Genomic DNA, 27,710 nt, shown 5'->3' with positions numbered 1-27,710 from the left:
GGAGTCTGAGGCAAACAGAGGTTAACAAATTTGCCCAACCAGTCAGAATCGCATTTCTTTTTTCCTGTGAATTGGCTCTTCCTTCTGTTCCCTTCTCTAATGGGTTGTTGGTCTTTTTCTGACTGACTCATCGTATGGTTAAGATCTTTTCACTTTCCTTATGACTCTTACTTATGGTGTTTTTTCCCCCAGAGCAATATATTATTATTTCTATTAGTCATATTTATTGATCTTTTGTTTTATGATTTTAGGATTTTATCAACTTAGAAAAAATCTTCCTTCTAATTTTTTTTTTTAATTCTCCAATATTATCCTAGTAACTTTTTGGTTTAAATTCTTACATTTCACTCTTTGACCCATCAGGAATTTATTTTGGTATGAGTTATGGGCTTTATTTTTCAAACGGCTACCTATTTTTTTTCCCAAAACCATGTATTGAATACTCTGTTTTCCCCACCTGTTCCAGTTACTGTTGCTGCATAACCAACCACCCTCAAATTAATGGTGGAATTTAAAAGACCCTTATATTGTACTCCCAGGTTCTTTGAGTCAGGAATTCAGAAATGTCACAGCAGGAAAGGCTTGTCTTTGCTCCACAATGTTTGAGGCCTCAGCAAGGGAGACCTTGAGGCTGGGATGAGTAGACAGCTGAGGACTGGAACCCTCTGAAGGTCTCTCACTCAGTGGTTGATACTGGTTGTCAGCTGGGGCTCCTGCTCAAAATGCCCATGTGTGGTCTCTCCGGGCGTCTGCCTGGGCTTCCTCAGAATATGGCGGCTGTGCTCTAAGAGCAAACCTCCCAGGAGAGCCAGGCAGTAGTTATCACATTTTACAACCCAGCTTCTAAAGTCACGTGGCATCACTTTCAGAGTAGTCACAAAGCCCGCCCAGGTTCAAGAGAAGGACAGGCTCCACGTCTAGAAGTGAGAAGTGTCAAAATGACATGGTAAGAAGAGAATTGCAGAAGACATCTTTGGAAAATATCACATACCACAGTGTACACTGTATGGTGTGTATATAGTATACTATAGGATAGTGTCACACAGAGAAGTTTTACTGTCCTAAAAATCCTCTGTGCTCCACAAGGACTCATTCATCCTCCCCCCCGCTTACCCTCTCACAATCACTGATCTTTTTACTGTGTGCATAATTTTGCCTTTTCTAGCATGTCATATAGTTGGAATCACACAGTACACAGCCTTTTCACATTGGCTTCTTTCCCTTAGTAATATGCACCTTCTCGCCTTTCTCAAGACTATTCTCTTGAGTTCTCCTGTTCACTCCCCATCATTCACAGATATCACTGGTATTTTGCTCACAGAATTTCCTCCCACTCCAACCCCTGCCAAGATCACGGGCAACGCCAATGTTCACAGGGATAATGTTCCTTTACCTCTTAAGTCGGACAATCGTTATCCTCACTCTTCAGCGGTCTGTGCTCTTAGCTGTTCTCTGGATCCAGGATCCATCCAATTCACCCACCCTCTGGAAATGCAAACCTCAATATTCTAGTTTCTGACTAGAGCACTTATTATCTCAACCCACCCTCGTTTCCACTATCCCTGTTCTTTGACATTATCATGCCCTCTTTTCTTTCCCCCAGTCAATCATATCCTTCAAGTCTTGACTGCAGGACCTATGCCGTAGTCATGGGTTAAGTTGTGTCCCCTAGAAAGATATGTGGAAGTCCTAATCCCAGGTGCTTGTGAACGTGACCTATTAGGAAGTGAGTCTTTGCAGATGTGATCAATGAAGTTAATGAGGTCATGATGACAAGGTGGGCTCCAACCCAAAGACTGGTGTCCTTATAAAAGGAGGGAAATCTGGACACAGAAACAGAGTCCAAAAGAAGACACACTGTGAAATAATAGAAATCATGTTATTTGGTCTCTGCCCAGTTCCTGGCACAGAGCTCCTAAAACCCTGTAATTTCCTAAGTGATAAAAGCACTGGGAGAATCTTTTGTCTAACATTTGGTCTTTGAGCTGGTCCTGGACACCGAGCTCCTATATCCTTTGATATTTTCTGGGTGATAGGAATGTTTGTTCTAATTTGGTGACTCTTGGTGGGCTCCTGGATGTGAGCTGGTCATCAGAAAAAATGAGCAATAATTAGGAGCCTGGAATTTTCATCCTGTGAGATAATAGATAATATATACATATGTTGGTTTCTGCCCTGGGTTCCTGACACAGGGCTCCTAAAACTCTTGTAAATTCCTAAGTGATAAGAGCACTAGGACCGTTTCTTGTTCTAATATTTGGTCTTTGATTCTGTCTCTGACACAGGGCTCCAAAAACCCTTGTAAATTCCTAAGTGATAAGAACTCAAGGAGGATCTTTTGTTGTAATGAGGTGACTCTCGGGCTTCTGGATGGTGCCTGAATGGGGGCTGGTCACCAGAAAGATCAAGCCATGGTTAGAAGTTTGGAATTTCAGCCCTGCCCTCCCCACTTCTCTAGAGAGGGGAGACGGGCTGGAAATGGACTTAACAATTGATCATGCCTACATGGGGAAGCCTCCATAAAAATCCCAGTAGTATAGGGTTTCTGGAGCTTCCAGATGGGTGGAGACACCAATGTACCAGGAGAGTGATTGCACCCCAACTCCATGGGGACAGAAGCTCCTGCACTGGGACCCTCCCAAACCTCACCCTATATATCTCTTCAACTGACAGCTCATCTATATCCTTTATCATATCCTTTAATAAACTGATCAATGTAAGAAAGTGTTCTCCTGAGTTCTGTGAGCTTCTGTAGCAAATTAATTGAATCTGAGGAGGGGGCATGAGAACCTCTGATTGGTAGCCAAGTCAGACAGAGTGTCAGTTCCCTCAAGTTAAGGGCTCAGTCCTGCAAGACTGCTCCCACCACCCTTCGTATGCCACTTGCATATGAAGGGTTACCCACAACTTCTGTCTGACATCTGGGGAACTACTACTTGTGATTGGCTCTGACATGGGATGGAAAATTCTTGCGGAACTGAGCCCTTAACCTGAGGGATCAGAAGCTCTGCAAGTATATAGTGTCAGAATTGAGTTAAATTGTAGTATGTCCAGCTGGTGCCACAGAGAATCTTTTGGTATGGAGAAACTCCCTGCACACACACACACATCTGGTGTCAGAAGTGTTGTGAGCGTGGTAGTAGTGAGAGAGAAAAGGAGACACTCAGGAGGAGGAGTTGAGTTCCTACTTGCACACAGAGAGGGAAAATGATGTGAAGACACGAAGGGAAGATCATCATGTAAAGATGGAGGTTGGGATTATGTAAGTACAAGCCAAGGAATGACAAGGATTGCCAAGAGACACTAGAACCTGGAAGAGGCAAGGAAGAATCCTTCTCTAGAGACTTCAGAGAGAGCATGGCCCTACTGACACCTTGATTTTGGACTGCTAACCTCCCAGAACCGTGAGAGAATAAATTTCAGTTATTTTAATCCCCTGTTTATGGTACTTTGTTACAGCAGCCCTAGGAAATGAGTACAGCAGTTTAGAGCCTATATCTAGGCTTCTGAGCATGAAAACTCACATAATCAGAGAATGGAGGCCACCACTAATTCATGGCCTTCAACTTTAGCTGGATCCTTAACATCATTTAGCTGGACCTGGAGACATCTCTGGTCTTCCCATTTCAACTCTTGCTGTGCTAATCTTTATCAACTCCCTTCAAACTACCTAAAGAGGCCACCACTGCTCACCACCAGGTATCGACAGGAGCTGTAACTGGGTTATGACTTGATGATGTTTGCAGTAGTCCACTCTCGTGTAGGAGGATTGTTCTGCTTTATGTAGGGGCCATACATTTAATTTGCCAGTAAATTAAATGTGGACATGAAAGGGACCCCACCCAGGAATCCTTTAGTTCTTCAAGAATGGCACAGATTTCTGCCATTTCCCTTCGGACATAAAGTTGTTTTAGGTTTAGGATTTTGGCTGGGGAGGCAGTTCTAGGGGCTTCTACTTGGCCTTCGCACTCTGTGATAGCTCTTATCACACAGGCTAAGGAATCCAAATGAGCATTCTGACAACTACCAAGTATAACCACTCCACTTATACATTCAGCGACTGAAGAACTGAGCACTTTGTTAATCCATGCGCCCCATATAAGCTGGACATGAGCCTGAACTCCATTTATTGCTTGGCCAATGTACACCTCTGCTCTCCCAGAGAAGCCAGGATGAGGCTTCAGGTCTTTGACTATCCATATCAAGTCAGACCTTAGGTTCAACAGTTCTCAAAATGTTTAAGCATATCCCCTTTCCCAGAGTATAGTTACCTAGGAAATGGCTGTAATTCCTTTGAGGAAGAACTGGAAAGATCCATTAATGTATCCAGTTGCACTGGTGTCATAGTGGCCCATCTTCTTGGGGACCTAGCCTCTCCTTGAGTCAATATGTTACAGGTTCTGGAGACTAAGCTAGGGATTGTGACATTGTATTGGGCTGTCTGCCCTCACCCTCCTGATTACCCACCATGATTTCTTTTGCAGTTTATATTGAACAATACCCTTGCTGTCCACCCAGCTGTCTTGCCCTCATAACCTCAGGCTCCATCACCCACTGGCATAGTTCTTGGTGGCTCAGGCTCTTCTACTTGCCACTCCTGCGATGCTGCTCATTATGATAATCACATGCACTTAGCTTCTGATGGTTAAATGCCATGAACTGGCTTCCATTATCACCATGGCTTTCAGGGAGCCGGGTTCTGTAAAGCTGCTCCTATCCTTAGCCCTGGCCTCCAGGAAATAACATCTGAGCTCCACAACAACACTGGTGCCTCCTCACAAGTGCATTCCTTATAGGTTCAGTAAACTGCATTCTTCTGGGCTCTCCCACCGTGGGTGGGCTCTCTGGCCTTACATAGCACATCCACTCTAGCATGCCCACTTCTATGAGCCTCTTGATTCCTTGCTCAACCATTTACCATGGAGTTCTGGAATTTCTACTTAAGTGAGTATGACCCATCATTTCCCCAGTCTAGCATGTATTACATCCTATTCAGTGGACCCTGGCAATGTTAAATCCTGTGTCAAGAGAGGGGGTTCCCGTATCGATAAAGTTTCATTTTATTATGTTAAGTATTATATATATTTCATCTCACTTGATTTATTACACTCCCAGAAGTTCTCTCCTAGAGACTTTGGGTGTACATTAGCTAGATTCGACATCACGTCTGGTGTAAAGATGTATTACTATTATATGATATACATAACATAATTAGACATAATACAAAGATATTTTATTATTATCATGAATAACTAAAGATTTTGCTGATTTTAAATTAGTCTTTGGCCAATAGTAGAAAGAAGTCTTTGAAAGATATCAACCCGTTAAAGAAACAGCACTTTGAAATGACTCTCCTGCATATATAGTAAGCTTACAATGGGAAATAATTAAGCTCACAAAAAAGAATCACTTGGTTTTCATAGGATCTTATGTTTCTAAGTTTTCTGCCAGTATTAGAATCAATCTATGCACAAGTTTAAATTTGGGAATCATTTCCTTTTTTCCACAAACAGCAGGCCGCTAGAAGGAAAGAAAGAAAACATGCTTATCAAATTGAATTATTCCAATTGGCTGCTCCCTTTGGTCACGTCACCGGGATAACTGCCAAATGCATTCCTTTGGGTGGCATGCTACACCCTCCTAATGGAACCAAAATACCAGGAATGTTTATAAAGGTGAACCCCCTATAGAGCAGGGAACTAGGCAATTCCACTGGCTCTCCACCCCCACCCCCCACTCCCAAGCCCAGCACCCCTGGGGGGATCGCCCACACTTCAGACCAAAGAGCTTCTATGGGGTATATTAGACTGTCAGGGAGGCATGTGTATTTCAAAAAAACCCCAAAGCGTATCAATATTATGATACAATTTTATATTTGGAAAACCAAATAAAAATGTTTATTTTGAAATTTCGAATCATTTACTGTTAATTTGTTTTTCCAGGTGGGGCACGCATTTAGAAATGTTGAAGTGCTGTCCAGAGTTTTCTCCCTTTCTGTTCCTGGTGAGCATTTGCCTGACTCATGCCAGAGCCAACGTCTGCACTGACAGTGGGTATCAAGGACACCACCAGCTTCCCAGGGTGCAAGAGAGAGAGATCCAGCCTCCGTCAGCTCCCTGGCCCGGGGCACAGGTGCTCTGCGTTTGCCCCATCCTTCTCTTCCTCAGTCGGCCTTTCTGTGGAAACCGTAACCCAGTGCTCAGGGTCACCCGCGAGGCCTGAGTTCCCTGCTGCTGAGTGAACTGATGGCGCTCTGGAAGAGAGTTTGGCTGCAAGAAGGGTTGCCACCCCAGACAGAGCAATTTTCTTCCCCCCGTCTCCTGGGAGAGAAGAAGGACGGAAGAGGGTGGGGGGAAGCCTGGCTCCCATTTATCAGCATGGGCTTACTTAAGCCTTTTGCTAAGTAACCGTAGGAAACTATTGAAGCCAGACTCCATTACTACAGCCAGAAAGTATTTTTCATGATTAATTGCTGCTTAGTCTCCAAATCCTGGAGTACAGCTCTGCTGACGAGAATGCACTAACAGTTCCCAGAAAACCCACGGGCAAAGTTAACATCACATATGCTGGAATTATGAGGAAATGTTAATGTACACATGTTGTGACATTGATAATTTATTATGGAGAAATAAAGATGGAGGTCAGTTTGCCATTCACACCAACCAATGGGAACTGACAAAAGGATGATGACTTGGCTAGCTTTCTATACCTAAGATTTACTAGATATTTACATTTCTTCTTCATGAATGATGATTCCAGAGGAATGAGGTCTAAAGATTTCATGGTCTGTACATTCTCTAATCAAAAATCGAGCATCTTTGTACATAGGTCAGGCTTTCAAGGACCCTGAGAATCCTCAGCCTCAGAAGCACAGATCTGAAGTGTCAGGTAAAACTGGCCGCGTCTCGTCTATGCACTCCCTCACATAGACTGATTTCAGAAACCAAAGTGTCCAGGTTCCAGCAGCCCACTGTTAGCCAGCAGATGCTGGAATTACACAATTACTACATTAGAAATGCCTTTGAATGGTTTAATGCTTTATTTACCTTTATTTACCAAAGTGCAAATATTCTTGAGAGGGTTAACAGAATATGTTTTATCTAGCACTTATGTCTTTTTTTTTTTTGAGGAAGATTAGCCCTGAGCTAACATCTGCCACCAATCCTCCTGTTTTTGCTGAGGAAGACTGGCTCTGAGCTAACATCTGTGCCCATCTTCCTCTACTTTATATATGGGATGCCTACCACAGTATGGCTTGCCAAGCAGTGCCATGTCTGCACCTGGGTTCCGAACCGGCAAATCCTGGGCTGCCAAACTGGAACACGCAAACCTAACCACTGCGCTACTGGGCCGGCCCCTAGCACTTATATCTTAATGGAGAAAAGTTTATGACCTTTCGGTAGCTGGTTCCAATAGGGAAGAAAGAGAGAAAGGATGAGGGCACTGAGTATCTGAAATGACTGTGACAAAGGGCGCTGTGGACTCAGAAAACAGTATGCTTATTTATTGCCCAGCTTTGTTTTATTGAACCTTACCCCTGATAGTACCCCAACTTCAGGATAGCATAGGTTATCTGGATAAAAGAGAGAAGCAGAAACTAGTGAACAAGATAAACCAGGAGGCTGCATCTAATGAGGCAAGTGGAACAAGGTGGAACATCCCTTAGTCAATAGGGGATGAAAAAACCCACAATAAGCAGCTAGGCACATCTGAAGTAGGCCGTTCCAGAAAGCACACGGGGAAAAGCTCTAAGGACACTCACAGCCTTGGTGTGAATTGATGATTCCTATTCCCAAAGGATTCAGGTTGCCTTGGTTTCTGCTGCACCCCAGTGCTCTCTCTGCTCCCCGATTCCCCTGAGGCTGTCACATCCACACTTGAACAGCCTATAATGTCCTCCACCTCAGTGACCTGGGGTTCCTGGGTTGTCCTCCTCAGAGTTCTGTTTTCAGAAAACTGTGCTCTTGTTTACTATCAGCGACACAGTTGCCCAGAAGTCCTCACCAGAGGTCCAATCCGCTTCCCGTCTAGAGCTGGCGGGTCGGAGGCAGGTCTACTCCCCTCAGGGCCAGCAGGTCCTCAAGTCCCTCCGTCTGCCCACCTCGTGGTCCATCTGCCCACCTTGCTGCCTTTCCAACTAGTTTCATCTCCACTCCCACCAGCAAGGCCCCTGTGCCCATTTTTCACGGGCATCCATCCTTGTATCAGAGAGAAAGAAATCGAGAGCCCACTACATGGCTGGCACTGGGAATGTAACAGGGACTGAAAGAGACACAGTCCCTAACCTTCCTGGCACTTGAGTTTAGTGGGGGATGCAGACAGCAGGAAAAATAAATAAATGAGATGTATAGTATATTAGCAAGTGGTGAGTTCAATGAAGAAAAATAAGCTGGGAGGAGGAGACAGAGCGTCTGGGAAGAGGTGCCTGCAATTTCAATCACTGCGGCCAGGGAAGAACTCACCGAGGTGACATTTAAGTAAAGACCTGGAGGAGGTGAGGGAGGATATCTGGGGGGAAAGTTTTCCAGAAAGAGGGGCCCAGCAAGTACACAGCTTTGAGGCCAGAGCCTGCCTGGCCCGTCCAAGGAATGCTCAGGGGGCCAATGTGGCAGGAACAGAGCTAGTGAGGGAAGATCAGAGCAGGTGAGGTGGAAGAGGTAAAGAGCCCGGGCCTTGGAGGTGAGAAACAACGCTGACCATCCCCAAATCCCACAAATGCTGAGCAGCACTGTGGGATGCTGCCCCGGGGAGCTTCCACCAGGCCTTTACATCCTTCACGCCTGCGAGCAGCCAGAGGATTGACTCCACACATCTAGACGTTCCGCCCTCTGTTTGCAGCCTCTGCCAATTTAAGGCACGATCCTCTCGATCAACAACAGTTACACGGGCAGTTGCACAATTCTCAGGAATTGTGTTTGCTCTCAGCTGCTATGGAGACACGAATTTGTGGGGATTGGTTTGCTGCTGACTTTTCAGTGGGTTAATTCAAGAGCAGAGGAAGTGTACAAGAGGATTCACAACCGGAGGGACAGGCCTTCTTCAACCGTGTCACCAAGGACGTCGAGATGAGATAACGACCTACGGAACACGGCAGAGGCGGTTATGAATTCTAAAGGGGATACGATCGGCCTGCACCTGTTGCCAGGTGTCCCCAGCGCCTAGATCAGCTCTTCAGTCTCCTGTCCACTGAATAGATGTGTGCTTCTCAAAACCAGTAACTCTTTGATAGTTAAGACGTGTTACCTTTTGAACTATTTTATATTTCATAGTATCCAGATGGCATTATAATTTTTTAATGAGGAGAAGCCTTTTAAGAAAACTTCAAGATTGAATCCAAGGGTAGGAAGCAGTCAGCAGCAAATAGAGAGGAATGGACTCTGGATTCTAAGTGCACCCTACGCTTCGTCTGACCACCTTGATGTTCATACAACTTCTCTGTATGAAAAGCAATTATTCAGAACACTCAGACTGTACAGGATGCTGTGATAAGCACATAATTAACTCTTTACATGTTTTACCCTATAAAAAGACACTGATATATTCTATTACTATACCATTTGGTAGATGGAAAAATTGATGCTTAGAGAGTTTAAAGATTTGCACTGTGTTGCTATGTGGAGCTGCCAAAGGCACACAATCTCACTTACTCTGCAGAGGGAGGCATGGAGAACCGGTGAAATACATTCAAATCTTAGGAAGCAACAAGGAGACTGATTTCATTAGATCTGTCTGTGACAGTGAATCTAGTTTCTTCCCTGATGGATTCCTCTGATGGATGAGGGATACACTCCCTTCAGGAGCTGGGTGTAGGTCAGAAAAGCCATAGGAAATCTTGGCACGTTCAGATTTTACAGGCCTGCCAATTGGCCTGAAGATCTTGTAAAATAGATAAACACATTATCTCACTTTTTCCGTATCTGAGTCCAGTTTCAACCAAGGAGGACAGAGTTGTGTGCTTAGGGAAAAATCATGGAAATAAGCTAAATGAACTGAGACACTCCCAGTACACTGCTGGTCCTGCTGGAGCTTATGCAACACTGTTCCTCTGTGATTGAGTTGTCTCTTCACTATCTCAGGGTGACAAATCCAGAAAAGTCTCCAAGAGATGAAGTAAACAGATGTACACAAAGAGTTTTCGCCATTCCTTTCCTCAACCACAGGAGACAGAGATTCCAGGAAAGGTCCCCTGTGGGGATGCTGATAAGTCCAAGTACACACTCTGTACTTCCCTGTGGTTGGGTCACTCAGGGACACAGAGGGTGCCAAGAATCTCAAAATCCAAACTCCCCATGGATTTGGTGTCAAGATCCTCCAACCACTCCACCCCGCCACTGTTTCCTTGTTCTCTTATTTCATTGCCAACAACTTAAATCCATAACATTTACACAAAATGAATCTCTCTTTACAAGTTTCTAGCATTCTAGGAAAGTTCTCATTTACTTATTTTCAATTTTCACAAATTGTATTAATGCTTTTTCTTGAGGTTACACTGTCATTTCAGACATGGCATCTCATTTGAAGAGGACAATTTATACATATGCATATATATTTTTAATTTATATATACATATGTTTAATACATATATTATTTTACAAGCTCTATTGATAGTCACATTTCCTGATGCCTCAAACTCTGAAATCTAATTTTTAAGAAGAATATAATTTTTTTTTGAGGAAGATTAGCCCTGAGCTAACTACTGCCAATACTTCTCTTTTTTTTGCTGAGGAAGACTGGCCCTGAGCTAACATCCATGCCCATCTTCCTCTACTTTATACGTGGGATGCCTACCACAACATGGCTTTTGCCAAACGATGCCATGTCCGCACCCAGGATCCGAACTGGTGAACCCTGGGCCCTGAGAAGCGGAACGTGCGAACTTAACCACTGCGCCACTGGGCCAGCCCTGAAGAATATAATTTCTAATAAAATAATTTTTAATCCTGAATTAAAGTTGGTGGGTACTCCTGGTAAAATATCATGGTAATAAGATTTGAAAATTCAAAAAACTTTTTTCTTAGCTCTAAATATTTTCAGATCAACATGCCTCTTTTAGATTAAAAAAAATCATTCTTTTAACAAACATCAATTTATTTAACAAATATTTATTGGGTGGTTGATATATGCCTTGAATAACTACCCCCTGTTGGGCACTGTTGCTAGGCAACGGAAATACAACAAAGAAATGAGCACCAACAGAGGTGATCCCTGCCCTCGTGGAGTGTAGAGTCTAATGAAGGTGCTATTCAAATGACACACAAACAAATATAATTTAATTATATTATGTAATTTGATAACATAAATATAAGCAATAAAGACTATGAAGCAAAGATATCCAGGGCTTACCAATAATTTAAACCATTTATATGGTAAATAGTTTTTATCAATAAACTATAATAGGATGCATATCAATTGTTTGGGAAATATCCAGCTGCTTACTCAACAACTGCATTTGGATGTCTGATCAATATCTAAACCTCAGTATGTCAATACTAAGCTCCTTATCTTCTCTCTGGCCTTTTCTGTTTTAGTTGATGTCAACTTCATCCATTCAGTTGCTTACGACAAAACGGTTGGTGTCATTCTGAATTCTCTTTCTCCTTCAATCCTTTTATCCAATCCTTCAACAAATCTGTGGATATACCCTCAAAACACCTACAGAATCTGACCACTTCTCACTCCCTCCACTGATCCTGCTGAAGTCTAGATTATCAGAAAATAAGTGGTATTAACTCTTTCCTGGATTTTACGATACTTCCTAAATGGCCTGCCTTCTACGTTGTTTTCCCTGTTAACAGTCTAGTCTCAATGTGGATGATGCAGTCACTCTGCTAAAAGCTTGGTCAGAGTGTGTCAGACCTCTGCTCAAAACGTTCCCATCCCCTTCCCCCCCCCCATTAAATTCACTGCTCTGTGCAGGGCCCCTGTCTCCCGCTCTGACCTCACTGTTCCTTACTCCCTCTACCCCAGAATCCTCGCCTCCTTGCTGTCCTTGGACTGGCGAGGCCCGTGCCCTCTTCAGAGCCTTTGCTCCCCCTGTTCCTCCTGCCTGGAATGCCTCTCTGAGTGACTCAGTCCCTCCTTCACCTCCTTCAAGTCTTTGCTCAAATGACACTTTCCAATGAGGTTCACCCACTGTTCAATACGGCGACCTGCCCCGGCCTCCACTGCCCAGCATTCCTGATTCTGCTGAGTCTGCTCTCTTTTTTCTTTTTTCCCCCAGCGCTTAGCCCATGTTAACACAAATATAATTTTATGTAAAATTATATTATTTATTTTATCTATTGGTCCCATTGGAATCTAAAACTCATAAGGGCAGGAAGATTTGTCTTTATTCACCGGTGTATCTTAAGCACTTAGAATATTGCCTGGCATATAGTATGCACTCAAAAAATATTTTTCCAATGGAAGTAGCTAAGAATGCAGGCTTTGTGTAGGCAAACCTGAGTCCCAGTACTGGTCTGCACTTTCTAGTTTGGCGAGCTTGGGTGAGTTACTACATATTCTGAAGCTTCAGTTCCTCCAAACGTATAAAGTAAACAATCCTGTCATTTTAAAAATTACAAGTGAAGCATCCAGTGTAACATAGGTTTTATAGGTGTAGTTATTACTAATACCATTACAATATTTTTATATGAAATAGTTAACAAAACATATAAATGCTATATTTTTTCAAGCTATGTTTTATAAGTCACAAACATAGCTCAAATACTTAGAAATACTTACCCACTTCGGCACCCTAGGTCCTACACAAAATGTTAAAGCTCATTGACAACTAAGTTCTTCCGGGTTTCTCTGTGAGAACCTCAGCGGTTCAGTTAGTTACTGGAAGTTATCAACAGCTGAAAGACACAATTGTCTCATACCAGAGTTTCTTAAGTCATAACACCCGAGGATAACCAAATTGCCCCACTAATAGTATTCAAAGTTAGAAGACTAGAGAAGACAGGCTCATTTCTTGTAGCAAGTAGTGTAGTATTCACAATTGACCAAGAGAAAGCAGGAATAAAATTTGCCCAATTTGGTTTTCAACTTTTTTCAGGAAGAATGGACTTCAGACCAAGAATGGTAGAACAACCATTAATGAGAGGACATGGAAGCATCAGAGAGGTGAGATTGTGTGAGAGATGGGGATTCTACTCTGAACCTGTTCGCCCCCAAAATTAAAGTGGTGGGTCCCCAGGGAAACTGCTCTTAAGATCTCTGAGTCATTTCCAATCACTTTTGAGAAGTGAACTGAAATATATTTGCTGAGGGACAGAAGATGAGAGTAGGACTTATTATAGTTACAATTTCCTAAAGTAAATTTCACAAGCCATAGCTTGGCTTTAGAACACGTATGTTATTCAACTTAATGACTGATTGGATGAAGGTGATAGGAGAGGGTGGGGCTCAGGCTGAGTCCCACTTTTCTGATGTGGATGACTAGATGAATGCTAGTACCATTCACCAATCAAATATAAAGAAAAAATAGAACATACATGTCAAAACCAGTCAGTCAGAGGGAGTAATAGAAGCCTACATAATTCAGGAAGTACAAAGGCATCCATTCATTCAAAACTTACTGAGTGCCTACCATTTGCCTAGCACTTAGTAAATATCTTTTGAATGAAAAAAACCCCCACCTTCATGGAAAATAACACCACGTTCTTTTTTGGTAGCCGCCAAATAAAGGCAACGCCGTAGTCAGAGTGCAGCCAGATCTTCAAAGAGCGTTTGACCAAGCCTTTCTTGGGGTTCCAATAAAGTAGGTGTCTTCCCAACTGATTGACTGACAGGTCCCTGAACAGGAAAGCTGAACCGTGTAGGAGCCTCTGCTGACTTGATACAGATCAATAGCACGTTGAATGAGCCAGGAAGATGACCTTGGTGGGAAATGCAAGAGAAATTCCATTCAGAGAGGATATAAAGGCCACTCCCTTGTGTGGAGGTCACCTCACCTGGAGTATTGAGTTCAGTTCCACATACCACAATCCAAATGAAAAGGATATTGTTGAGCTGAGGACAATACAAAGATGCTGAGAAGGTACGCAGCCTCTGTCCTATGAGCAACAACTGAAAAGAAAAAAAACAGGTGTTTGCTCTGAGAGAAAAGAAGATCCAGGGGACACACAATATCTACCTCTGTAACAGAGTGAGCGCCGAGGGCGGGGAGGAACCGGAGAACATGGCTGAACGCCTGCCGCCATCGCTGAGTCAGGCACCGCTCTGATGCATTCTCTCCTTTGATCCTCACGTTGAGCTTTAAAGTGCCTGGTCCCCAGCACACAAGCATGTATCATCTCTCTCCAAGCGTGCAAGGAACAGAGAAAGACATCTCTTCTGTACAGCCAACCTCATCTTCTGAGGCTCCGAATCTCTGCCCTTCTATTAACTGATTCTCTTTGTTTGAAAAGTTCTGAGCACTTAAGGTCAGTGAAGCCTAAGCAGAGAAAAAGAGTATTTTGTCTTTAGGAGCAAATGTTTAACCAAGAGGCCAAGGGAGAAAAGCCACTCCAGCCATCACAAGTGACCTTGTGATCTGAAAGGACAGAGGGAGTGCAGCCTATAATATCACTTACAGCCCAGGCCCATAGAGAGGTGCACTGACTCAGCCTGGGCCTGTGCAAGCAGAGCCATTTGCTGATTTCCTAAATGGGACCTGAGGACTCGAAGACATGGCATCTGCTTTGGAGATGAGAAAAACTGGTATGCCTGGCTGGGAAAGTCAGTTGGGTTTTTCCAGCTTGATAAACATTTCTGAACCAGGCCTCTGTTCCTTTAAGAACCATGCTTACCTCCCAAATCATTTTGGTTTATAGAGGCCCCCCTCACAGCAATGCTCAAAAGAAAGGGTCCTTTCAGAGAGACCTCGGAAAATATATGAAAAGGTTCTTTGAAAGCCATCACATGCTGAAACTGCCTTTCAATGAGCTGCTGCCAGCTGCAGTGATCAGTTTAAGCAGACTCAATGTCTTTATTTTTTTTATTTAATAGTTCACTTTTTCCTACTGTTCTCAAATAACCTAAATATTCCGAGCTCTCTGGTGTTCCCTTTACAAGGAAACCGAGAGCATAAGAAGCAGCATTCTTTCCCCGGACAACGTTCCTAGCAGATTTCTGCACATCTGAAGTTCTGTGGTTAAAGGGCATGAATTTATAGGCATAAATTTAAGAACTATTTAGGAAAACAGACATCCAAAACATCACCTTCATGAAACGGTAGTGCTGTTTTAAATACTATGTTTTGGGGTTTGGGAATAGAAAGAAGTACTTTTACTGAGGAAGTAACTGCCTAGATGACTCGGCTTGGGTTGGGGAGGGCCAGTGCCCGTGTGTGGATTCTAGTCACAAAGTCCATCCTAGCTGTCCTTCCACTGCCTCTCAAACTGGAATGTGGCCAATCCTTAACTCCCCCAAGGAGTTCTGCTCTCCTGTTGACTTTTATTAAATATTTATTATATGCCAGGCATTTAAGGACACAACTGAATTTCATCTTCACAGTAACCTCTTGAAGTGGGTACTGTTTTTATTTCCATTTGACAAAGGCGGAGACTGAAGCTTAGAAATTCTGCTTCAAGAACTGGCTAGTAAGTGGTGCCTTAGAGCCCAAGTTCTTCATTCTTACCCTAATGTGCTTCTCAGCCGCGTTCCCTCCACCTAGGATGGGGCCATGGAAGCCTGCATTTACTCAGGTATTCTAATGAAAAGGAAAATCCCAGGGAGGAAACAAGTTGGTCAGACCTAGTATCTTTGGCGACTAGAAACAAAAGGAAACCCAGCAGGAGTGACAACGAGCATCACGTGTGAAATCAGGTGTTCTATCTGGTTCACCCACAGCCATGGCCACAGCCTCCGCAGGGCTGGCCACTTGAGCACCAAAGAGAGAATCTAGTGCTTTCCTGTTCTTTCTCATTTTTATTTTTTCAGATTTCTGGGCTTTGGAAATCTGCCAGAAATGTCTGAGAAAGGCCTTCGGAGACCTGTTGGCAGCACCCCTAGGAGTTGTTAGCCAAAAGCTTCAACCTCCTCTCCTCATCATTGAGACCGGTCTGTTGGGAGTAACTCAAAGATATTATTTCAACCAAGATAATTAGTTGAGCAAAAGGGAGCCATTGTGGTTGACAGAGCTCACCATTGATTACTAGGTCAAGATAAGAGTTGTTCTCTCCTTTTTCCCTCTTGAGACATTAGATAGTAAAGTACTTTTGACCCTGTGCAATAGAGATCCTCTTTCCTATTGAGAGGACTGTGAGGATGGTGGGAAGGGAGGCAGGAAGAAGTAAATGTCCACTGTACCACTTCTCAGCTCTGGTGTTTACACCATCAGCATGTGGCCCTCACCAAGAGAGTCAGGAGAAAAACACGACATTCTAAGGCTGGCGATGGCCCTGAAGGGGTTCAGAACATGCCACCCCAAATTATGCTGCTTTGGCACATTGCTTATTTTGAGCTGAAGGCACTTGAGAAACAGCAGATGGAGGAAGGGCTCTCTGACTTCCCCTTTCTACCTAAAAACGGGTCCTAAAATTTCCCATGAGCCAGATGCCCTCCCTGCACCAGGAAGAGAAGAACATTCTTATCACAGAGACTGGTGGATGAGCAAGCCTGCTGAAATAACCCTTATCTTCCAGTAGTTTCCCCCAAATATTTTCTAGTTACTGTCTCACAATTTATTGCCCCAGCACATAAACCCTTGTTTTATCACATCCCCACAATTTATCATTCTTTGTTTAAAAAGATATATAAGCTTTGGACCCTAATGGTTTCTTCCAGTCGTCATTTTCCTTTTGAATACTCCCATGTGCACATAAAAATATGAAGTAAAATTTGTATGCTTTTCTCCTCTTAATCTGCCTTCTGTCAGTTTAATTCTTAGGCCCAGCCACAGAACCAAGGAGGGCAGAAGGAAGCTTTTCCTCTTCCAGAGCCCTCTTGGAATGCATGGAAACATTTTTCTCAAATAACTTGACAAAAACAAGCCAAACTGATGAAATGCCTCCTTACAATGTTTTCCTCTTTTTTTGCTCTCATGCATTCTATTCATGCTGATTGAATAAAATTTAGAAAACATACATAAACAAGAAGAAAATAAGCAAATTAAAACCACTCAAAATACCACTGCCCAAAGATAATTATCACTAATAATTTTGTGCAGATTCTTCCAAGTTTTTTCCATTCAAATATCAACGTACAAAAGTTACCTCTTTTTAAAAAAGTGAGATCAAATTCTACACATGGTTTTGTAACTCGCTTTTTACTTAAGAATATATCATGAATTTTTCACATAAAAATAAAAATTTCTCTCATTTTATTGCCCTATAGGTTGCAGTGCTTGAGCACACCAGCATTTATTCATCATTTGTACATTAGGGAGTTCCTCACTTTTCATCATCACTTTAAGAAACAACACAGCGACGTTATTCATAAAGTTTTGAGCACTTGCCACTTATTATCTCAAAATTAATTGCCCAAACTGAAACCTGTACATTTATTAAGGTTTTTGAGATGCTGTCCCCCAGAAAGATAGTATCTAACAGCAGTTTCACTAGCAATGTTCAAAAGTGCCATAAAACTGTTAGCATCGCAGACCAATGATCCCGAAATGATCCTAGGAGAGGGCAGACAGTTCCACCGCTTTGCCAGGAGGCCCCTCCACTGGGGCTCTTACCCTTCACTAAGATCATGTAAGCGATTGTCACCCTGTTCCTTCATCCCAAACTTGGAAAATGAGACAGCAGCAGAGTTAGATCATGATCCCAGAACGATGGAGAGTCCCAAGGGCCTTCTGAGAAGGTATTGCTGTAGCGTGCCACGTTGTTAGGAAAACAGAGCAAGAGCCAGCGTTCGGTGTAATACCTTGTCTGCCGCAGTTGGGAAAAGCCACTGCTTCAGAGGAGCAGAACTTATGTACTAATCCACTACTTCTACAGCACTTATTGGGAGCCAGCCACTCTGAGTGCTTTATAAATCTCGAGTCACTTAATTCTCATGACAAGCCTATAATATGGCGGATACCACTTCTACCTTCATTTTTACATGGAAGTTTAAGTTACTTGTTGGGGTGAGCTCTGGTGTCTGTGTGTCTAACCACAAGGCAATGTTGCCCATCAGGGTATGTCTCTCATCCAACTGAGAGAATCTCCAACTGCAGCCATATATCCATGACAGTAGATACTCAATTTTCCAATCAAGCAGGAAGCCCCACTGGTATTGCTACAGTAAAAACAATGAAAATGCAACTTTGCACACAAAAAGCCACTTAATACCTAAAATAATTTTAGATAATAACTCATTTCTTGTACCTGATTTAGCCCTGGCTTCATTTGCCATTTATGAATTTTAACTATTTCTTTTCCCGGGCAGATTCCATTTTTTCTTCAATAAATTGTGATTGGACTATTTAAGTCTTTATACTTCCCAAAGCCCTGTGACATATTTCATCTCATTTAGTCCCCCAAACGATGAGTTTGGAAGGTCTCGAGGCTTAGAAAGCCTAAGGGACTTATTTGTGGTAACAGAGGCTGAACATGAACACATCTTCTAACTACTTCCCCACGCTGTCATATCTCTAGCTTCCATGAGCTTGCAACAGGCGTCGAAACCAACCAGAAACATGAGGGAGCATGCTGATAGGTTAAAAGACGTGAAAAACTATAGCTAGCTAGATACATATCGAGATATACACACACATTATAGTTTTTCACATATTTTGAATTCAACTATCTGGTGAACTCACCTTCCAGAGCCCAAGACCACCTGGTCTATTTATGTCTGTCTGTCTGTCTATCTATCTACCTATTTATTTATTTGCTCATCTCTACTCAGCTTCCTCTTCCATATCCCTCAGAACTGATTCTTAAATTTCACCACATGTCAAGCCCTGTGGCTTCATTTCTATCTGCAGTTGACAGAGAAAGTTAAGACCATCTTTCATTCATTTGTTCATATGTGAACTCACGTGAGTGAATCTGCCCTGGAGCCTTCTACACAACTTACTAAAACACACTCAGTCTCTCTCAACATAAACACACATACACACACACACACAGACGTGCATACACACATGCACACTCATGTGTGCACACACCTACATGCTGCAATCTTGCATTCCCTCTGGCTCCTATAGCTTACAGATAATATCTCAATTTCTTCTCTTATTCATCCTATTAAGATATTCTTCTCTTATTAAACATTATATTAAGATATTTCAAGCATTCCCCAAGGCCCCATCTACTAACCACCTAGCTTTGACAAATCTTGGTATTTACCTTAATTTTTTTCCTTTTATTAAAGGAATGCAACATTATAAGAACCACAGAAGCTCTTGCATACCTCTCTTTGACTCTTTCTTTCTCTCCCTCACCAGAAGTAACCACTAACACGACTATATTATATTGGGGTTACATCTTTTATCATTTATACTTGCATTAACATTATTTAATCTATTGTATTCTTAAAATTTCCTTTAAATAGAATACTGGAGTATCATTCTGGAACTTTCTTTATCTTTCAATGTTGCTTTTGAAATTTATCTGTGATGATACCTGTAGTCATAGTTCATGGCAACTGCATTTTAGTATGTGCTATTGTTTGTACTTACTACAATTTGTTTATATGGTTGCCTCTTTAAGAATATGTAGGCTATTTTTAATTTTTTTTAAATTACAGGATCTCATCTGCTTCTTCATGGAAGGTAAACCCCTCACTCCAAGATCAGTAAACTTCCCCAGGATGGCTAAGCACCGTTTCACACATTCACCACTCAGGGGTTAAGTTCTCTCTATGTAGGGGTCCTGGGGATCTCTCTTAATTTTTGAAGGTTTAGCTCCACATTTAAAGTATGTTTGTCATATTTTATCCAACATATCTGGGTATTACTTAGCAGGGATGTTTTCTGGTTAGCCGGTCCTTCGTACTGCCTGAAATGGGAAGTCACTACTTTCCTTTCTAAACTTACAATTTATTTGGAATCAGCACATTCTATTGCTTCTCTTCTTCTTTGCTCCTCTTCCCATTTCTTGTCCTTTGAATATCAGAATTATCACAAGGTCTGTCCTGACTCTTTCACACTCTAACGTGCCCTTCCTGTGCTATCATTTCATAAACATAACTGACAACAATGTGCTGATGACTCACAAATCAGGAACCCAGAATTCTCTAAACAAAATTTTCTTGACTTCGAGATCTGTTTATCCAATTACTTCTTGTATATTTTCACCTGAATGGGCCACTGGCACTTTAAAGTGAGCGTTTCCAAAACCTTACTTACTCCTCTCCCAAATCTTCTCTTTCTCTTGCATCTCTAAGAGACAGGCAATGTCCTCCAGTCAAGTCAGAAAACTTGAAGTCACTCTTGACTCCTTGTGTTCCCTCAAACTCCACTTTCTGTATCCCATTTCAGTAATCAACGACCACAGACAGTCAGGTCTACTTCCCTTCTATTCAAAGCTCCACTTTCCTACCGTTTCAGGCCTTTGTCATCTCTCTCGGAGCAACCACAATAGCTTCCTCACCTCTGCTCCTGCGCTTTCCAACTAGGGTTGCCAAATTTAGGGAATAAAAATACAGAATGCCCAGTTAAATTTGAATGTCAGATAAATAATCAACATTTTTCTAGTGTAAATATTTCCCAAATATTGATAGGCAACCTATGATTTATCCAGCAACCCTACAAAAACATCTTCAATATTGCCATGGAAGTGAGCAAAAACAAATTCACCATAGTATTCCCAGATTAATATCATCAAAGGTTCCCCATTGTCCACAAAATTGTCTTTGGCGTAGCACACGAAACCTTCCATGACCTGGCCAGTCTATACCTCTCCAATTTTTCTCACATATCTCTCCCCCTATTCACTGCGTTCCAGCACACTGGCCTCCTTCGTGGTCCTGGAACATACGGAGCCTCCTCTTCCTTGGGACTTGCAGGTCCGCCGACCTGGACCACTTTCTTCAGATCTTTGTGTGGCTGCCTGACTCTCATTTGTCAGAACTTGACTAAGTGTCACTTCTTCAGAGACATCTTCTCTGGGCTTTCTTTCTATCTTAGTAGCTGCTGGTTATTCTTCATCTCATTCTTGTCTCTTTTCTTGAAGGTAATTTCACAATCTGAAGGTATCTCGTTTATTTGATTATTAGATTATTATCTATCTTTTCATTAGAATGTAAGCTCTGTGAGAGCAAAGACAATGTCTGGTACATAAAAAGGACTCAATAAATATCCATTGATTGAATGAATAATTGAATTAATGAATACTAGCATCTAAGAAGGCATCATAAAATGAGTAGGACTTGGAGCAGCCATATTCATATCACTAAGCTCATAAGAGCTACTCATAGGAGACATATTCTTGGATTCTCTTAAAGTTTATTTATAGTTAGTTTTCATGGTATTAATTAACTTGGTTATGTGATTTCCAAGTCAACCTGTATGACTTTGCTAGGATTAGGTAACAAAGTACCACAGACTGAGGGGATTAAACAACTGAAAGTTATTTTTTCACAGTTCTGGAATCTAGAAGTCCTAAATAAGGTGTTGGCAGAGTTGGTTCCTTCTGAGAGCTGTGAGAGAAGGCTCTGTTTCAGGTCCCTCTCCTTGGCTTGGTGATGGCCATCTTCTCCGTGTGTCTTCATATCATCTTCCCTCTGAAAGTGTCTGTGTCTAGATTTTCTCTTCTTATAAGGACCCTGGTCATATTGGGTTAAGGCCCACCCTAATGACCTCATCTTAACTGGATTACACCTGCAAAGACCCTATTTCCAAATACAGTTACATTCTGAAGTACTGGGGGTTAGGACTTCAATGTGTAAATTTTGGAGAGAGCACAATTCAGCCCGTAACACGAACTCTGTTATGCAAATAAGAAAAGTGGCAGGCAGGACTGGTCTAAGCAGTCACACAGCAGCAGAGAGAGGAGTGATATCCAAACACCTGAAACCAAGCAGGAGGACATGGCAGGCGTGGGGCAGGGATGGCGGGAGCAGTGGAGAACGCAGTTCGCTTTGGAGCAAGCACCAAAGGGCAGAGTGCACTCCTGTTCATGATAATGAACAGGGTCTTTAGGAAAATATTTGATTATGTTTAGAATAGCCCCTTTAAAGGGGCAGGAAATGCTGTCATACATTCTATAAAGTGGTCCTTCAATTATGGTTGCATGATTTTAAATATTGCTTCCTAAAGGTCAACCTCCAGGCACACAAAAAATTTAGTTACTTAAAGACTCAGACCCCATTGGTCCAAATGGTTCCTGATAACTTCCATCTCAAAGTGAATGACTGCTGATCATAGAGGAGAAGTGAAAAAGCAAAACATCAAGTGGTTCTAAAAAATAGGTGACAATACCAGGAATATGCATTCAGGTGAGAAAACACCTATTTGTAAAATAAGACACATTTTATTCTCTAATTCTTTTGCTTGCTCTTAATTCTTCTTTGCCGCCCACCTTCTAGGATGTCTGCTTAGACATCCTGGAAGAGTGAATCACCATTTGTAAGGAAACCCAGGAATATTGGTTTCTTGGAAGTCAGGCATGTGACTCATATTTCATAGATTTTGCCTTTAACAATATCATACGTGGAAAAGTTTTCACATTTCTCAAATATGCAGTGTGTCTGTTATGAAATTTAAATGTGATAAAATAGTACATAGCCTATAAAAGCTGGAAAGTGTTATATTATATACTTTTTATAACATAAGGTATTTTCACTTCACCATGTTGTCCTCTACATTCATTTTTTTAAGCGTAACTATTATCAGTAATTGCATTAATTAGGGTAATGCTAACTGTTTTAACAAATATCTCCCAAATATTTAAGTTTCAAATGCAACCTCCTTGAGTATTTTATTTTGGGATGGCTCAACTCTTCCTGTGGCAATCTTAACACTTCTATATTTGATAATGGGTCAAGTATGAGGGTACTGTTATATTCCAATCAACAGAGAGACAACTCTTTGTACGTTGGATATTCCTGAATTCTTTCCTCCATGTAGATTAGTAGATTTGGCTTTGGTTTGAATTTCTTTATATTCCTGAAATCTCCTTATGGAATTCTTCAACTTGGGCCAATGTCTGCAAGACTAGAGTTATGGTGAGCCCTGCAACTTAAGTGACAAAGGAGCTTACCTATTTAGTGTGCCACAGGCCATAAATAAATAAGCTTTAGAGAACTCCCAAAGGGGTTCATTTCTACCCCTTTGAACACTTTGTTTCCACTTGCGTAAAATAGCATTTATCTCATGGTATAAAAAGAAGTTTACTGAAATATTGTACACAGAGCCCTTAGCACAGCACTTGAGTATAGGAGACAGATAATAATCAGCACACCAACTGAGACCTTGCACCAGCAGCACTATAAGGCCGTACATCCGGATGGTAGCAGTGATTTGCTTCACTTGGTAGTTTTTTGAGCGTCATGTCTTTTGCCTATCTGCATTTCTCTGTTTACAGTAAACATCTGTAGCTTTATAACAAGTAAAATTAATGTGATTTTTCATTTTTAAGTTAATACTTTAAATTCAGTGCAAGAGTTTATTAATTCACCCCTCTTTACACCTGAAATTTCCCTGTTAATTGGATGGTCCAAAATATCCATTTGCAAAATGGGTCCTATTTCTCCATGAGGAGTTTAACATGTGTTTAAATTTTTGTTAGTGACATACAGATATAACCATAAAGCGTCTATCAAAGTAAAGACTTTCTCACTAAGAAGGTAGTCATCTTTTTGCTTCAACATTTTAAATTTGGAGGAAAAGTACTAACAGTAGATAACCTGATCATCATAACAGCATTTTCAATTAAGAAGAAATAGATCGGCGCCTGGAAGTCAAAGGAACCCAGATCTGCCTGAAATGCCGCGGTGGCTTCTATTGTCACCCTGTGCCTACTCTGAAGCCAAACTCAGCTTTTTGCCACGGCCGCAAAAGAAATCCAACACTATGATGCGCTTTCAACTTCAATGAAGATTTCTAGGTGAAATAAGGAAAAGAAATTACATCACATATCACCCAGAAAAACTTAATGAAAGTTAATCTTCACTATTTGTCCCCACACTCCCTTTCGTCTGCCAATCAAAAAATCTTCTCTATTGTCTTATCTTTCAAATCCAGCCTTTGGCCTGAATTCTTTGTTTACCAAAAGAAACCCAGGTCACAAGCATTATCGCAATAAAAAACAGATGAATAGCTGTTTAGTGTCAGTTAAGTCTGGCCCATGTGTGTTTTATTCTCCATCTCAAGCAGTTTATCAAAATATTCAGCCAAGAAAACAGGTGTGTGTCTGGTGGTGGTGGTGGTAGTGAAATTCTGCGGCTAAGAGAATATCATTTTCACCAGATGGGTAAATATATAATATGGTCATATACTCATAAACACATTTGGATAAATACACAATATGAAAGTGACAAGGATTCTTTCAGTTCTGCTCTCAGCCTGTCCTTGCCTCGAGCTTTGGTTTCTGATGAGAATGAGCTGGTCAGCTCTGGAGCCCCTGGTGACAGGACCGGGGCTCTTTGACTTAAGTTCTCTCTACGTGGGAGCCTTCAATATACCCTCTCAAAAAGCACATTACAGTGGCTTCTGAGAACACCTGGAGCCTCCTAGTGCAAGTATTTTTTAAGAATACTTTAAAAAATCTAAAAGAACTTTTTCTCTGTACTTTTGTAGAACACACTTGACTGATTAAGATGAATTTTAATTGGAAATACATAGCAAACGTCTATTTTCCTTCAATAGTCATGTGTCCTATTCGTATACAAAACTGTCTATAGCATGAGGCTAAGAAGCCTTAACTTGATAGCTGTTGTGAATCCAAATTCAAGCTTTTTTCCAATTATTTATGCCATCACCCAGCAACCATTTAGTAATTGCCCAGTTACTGTTTCCAAGCCTGTGGGCTCTGGCTTGTAAAGTCACAGTGGGAGGAGGAAGACCCAGCCTACAAAGTTTCCATCGAATAAGCCTAAACTCCAGACACGTCTTGAGTCACTCTGACTCTACTTGGTTATTGAAATTACATGGAAACTTTTCTGCTCATTTGCTAAAACCTCCAGACAACCATTTTCCAATCTTAAGGCGTGGTGTGCTGTTTTTCCCTAATTGGTTTTTGAAACACAAGAGAGTTTAATTCTTCCACTTTCATCCTTGCTTTTTTGAGGTTTCGAAACTTATGCTTACATATTATCTAGGTTATTCTTGTTTTCAGATAAGGATGATTACAATTTTAGACTTTAATATTTGACTTCTTCATTTCCCTTTGCTTCTCAAACCTAAATCACCCACTCTGTCTGAGGCGACCACAGCCCGCCGTTGTCCCAGTCTTTCCTAATGAACACAACTTTCCCACAGTGAATCTGCGAGGGTGGAGAGCGAGTTTGCCCCTCCAGGCCCAGGCTCCCCTTTTGCTGATCCTTCCCCTGCTATCAGCATCTTACCCTCAAAGTTTTACCCGCAGTTCTCAGAGAGCAATCATCTCTCGAGATTCCAGAAAAAATAAATTAAGAATTGAGTGACTTAATTTCTTACGGATAGAAACAACTCAAAAAAAGCACAAAGATGTAGGACGAATTTAGCAAATCTCTAGTGGGAATAGTTAAGGTTCCAGAAGGGAACGTGCCAGGGAAGAGCCCTGACACACAGTTGGTTTTGCACTGCTGGCCATCCCACATTCTGCAGAGGGGACATCACACAGGACTGAGGACAGCACTTGGAATTCTCTGAACCTCACTTGCTGTGTCTGTACCTACTCTCAGGGTGGTGGAGAAAAATGAGACTGTGTAAATATAAATAAGCAATATTTTAAGAGTGCATGTGAAAACTGGAGAAATCTGAGTAAGGCCAACAGGCTAGTTAACAGCATGGTACAATGACATTTCCTGGTTTTATATTTTCCTATAGTCAGGTAAGACGTTACCATGGAGGGAAGTGGGGGAAGGGTATAGTGGGCTGTTTGTACTGTTTTTTCAACCTCCTATGAGTCTATAATTATTGCAAAAATAATTTTCAAAAAAAGTAAGAAAGGATTTTAAAGTCTTCCTAGAAGAGTACAGTACATTAAAGAAATAATATTAAAATGTTACTTGCCTCATTTCCAATATCAGTTTTGTGCCTAAGTGCTATGCGCACCAGTTTAAAGGAACTAATAACTACACCCCATCCCCCAGTACAATTCATTAAGGAAGAAACAGCTTCAATTCTCAAAAAAATTTTCTTTTGAAAAGCATTAATGTGATTTTTTCTTTTTGCATTCTTTTATCAAATACCAGAAGAAAGACTTGTGTTCTGATGTTTAAAACTAGGACTTTGCATAAGGACACTAGCCTTTTATGATTTATTATTTGGGGAAATGATTACCTAAATTCCTTGACCTCCCCTTGAACATATCCAGGGGCGGCTTGACTGCACAGACATGCAGTTTTCACTGGGGAGGGTCCAGAAGGAGAAGAGGCTGCTCCTTTTTGGCCTCAGAGGACTGTGGGAAGAAGGGGAAAAAGAAAGAGTAGCAGAAGCAACTAGATACGTGTATTAGTGTTTACGTCTCTGGGTGACAGCCCAACATGAGTTCGGTTCATGAGGAAATAACTTACGGGGCACAGGGTGGGTGGTCTTGCATTTTGAACTTGCAGAGGAAGCTGCCCTGAACCATCATAGGGCCCAACGTGGACCAGAGCGGTAGGCAGAGGGAGACCCTGAAGTGAGCATTCCTGAGCTACTCAACTTCCCTGTGCCATGGATACTGAGTTCAGGGCCAGCTTGTGTGAAAGAAGAAATCCATAGTAGGGGATGGGATTGGATGTATGGGCCAATTGTGATACCGACCCTGATATCAGTTTCCCCACATTAAACCCAGCATATATGGGGTTAAAACCAAAACACTCATTCCATGCTTACTCTCTGGCTTCCTGGCTCCAGAATCCACTATCCTGCATGGAGACAGACACCGTCAAGGACAAGCACCTGGACTATCTCCTCCCGCAAAGAGATACAGGCTGGTGGGAAAGCTGCTGACCAGCAAGGTCATGAGCTCCCTCCTCTCTGCAAGTGTCTCAAGGCCAAAGACAGGCTGGTGGGAAAGCTCTGACCAGCAAGGCCATATGCTCCCCCTCCCCTACCTAAAATCCCAAATAAAAACTCTTCCTTTTAGTTTTTCGAGGAGTTTGGGATTTCAGCATTAGCTGCCCTCTCTCCTTGCTCAGCGCTGTGCAAAAATAAAATTCCTACTTTCTTCCACCACACCCGGTGTGAGACATTGGCTTGCTGCACAATGGGTGAGCGAACTCACTTCAGGTTCGGTAACAATTGGATAGAGGGAAGGTGTGGTGAGGGGCTCAGAGGTAGAGGTGCCTAAGCCAAACAGATGGACCTTGAGTTCACCACTGGTAGATTTCAACGTTGGAGACCAATAGGGCAATTCCATGACAAGGCAGAGAGGAATTTGCCTCCGAGTCCAGAAGACACCAGCCAGTGCATACTCACGGACAACAGGAGGCCAGAGTCTCTTCTCCTCAGCACCACAGGGAAACAAAATCCACTTTTTCTTCTTTTAAACCTGGACACCATCCAAAAGAGAAGCTATATGAGAACTAAAGATTTTCATCCTAGAGTGAACACTACCCAAAAAGATGCTTACATTGTAAGGTCACCCTAGGCTTTAAATAGGACTAGAGTTTTGGTTAAATTTTCTCCCTGTCAACCAGCATGTGGTGACTCTTCTGCATATCTGAATTGTAGTATCGTT

The 27,710-nt window shown here is 42.0% G+C and overlaps 1 long non-coding RNA gene across 3 annotated transcripts; it reads right to left on the bottom strand.

The window, feature by feature from the left end:
* Positions 1–232: 232 nt before the first annotated feature.
* On the bottom strand, positions 233–27,521 carry LOC138915853 (uncharacterized). 3 transcript variants are annotated; one of them, XR_011422224.1, is made up of 5 exons: positions 27,449–27,521; positions 26,327–26,444; positions 13,966–14,052; positions 13,623–13,862; positions 233–917 (listed from the first exon to the last, which is right to left on the bottom strand). It is a non-coding gene; the product is annotated as an uncharacterized lncRNA (long non-coding RNA). The 3 variants fall into 3 exon arrangements; XR_011422225.1 differs by lacking the exon at positions 233–917 and adding an exon at positions 7,503–9,078; XR_011422223.1 differs by lacking the exon at positions 233–917 and having other exon boundaries at positions 12,584–13,862.
* Between the last annotated feature and the right edge of the window lie 189 nt (positions 27,522–27,710).

The sequence above is a fragment of the Equus caballus genome, chromosome 10, assembly GCF_041296265.1.
Source record: "Equus caballus isolate H_3958 breed thoroughbred chromosome 10, TB-T2T, whole genome shotgun sequence".
Lineage (NCBI taxonomy): Eukaryota > Metazoa > Chordata > Mammalia > Perissodactyla > Equidae > Equus > Equus caballus.
Note: the sequence above shows the minus strand (reverse complement) of the source record. Positions and strands in the feature narration are given on the sequence as shown.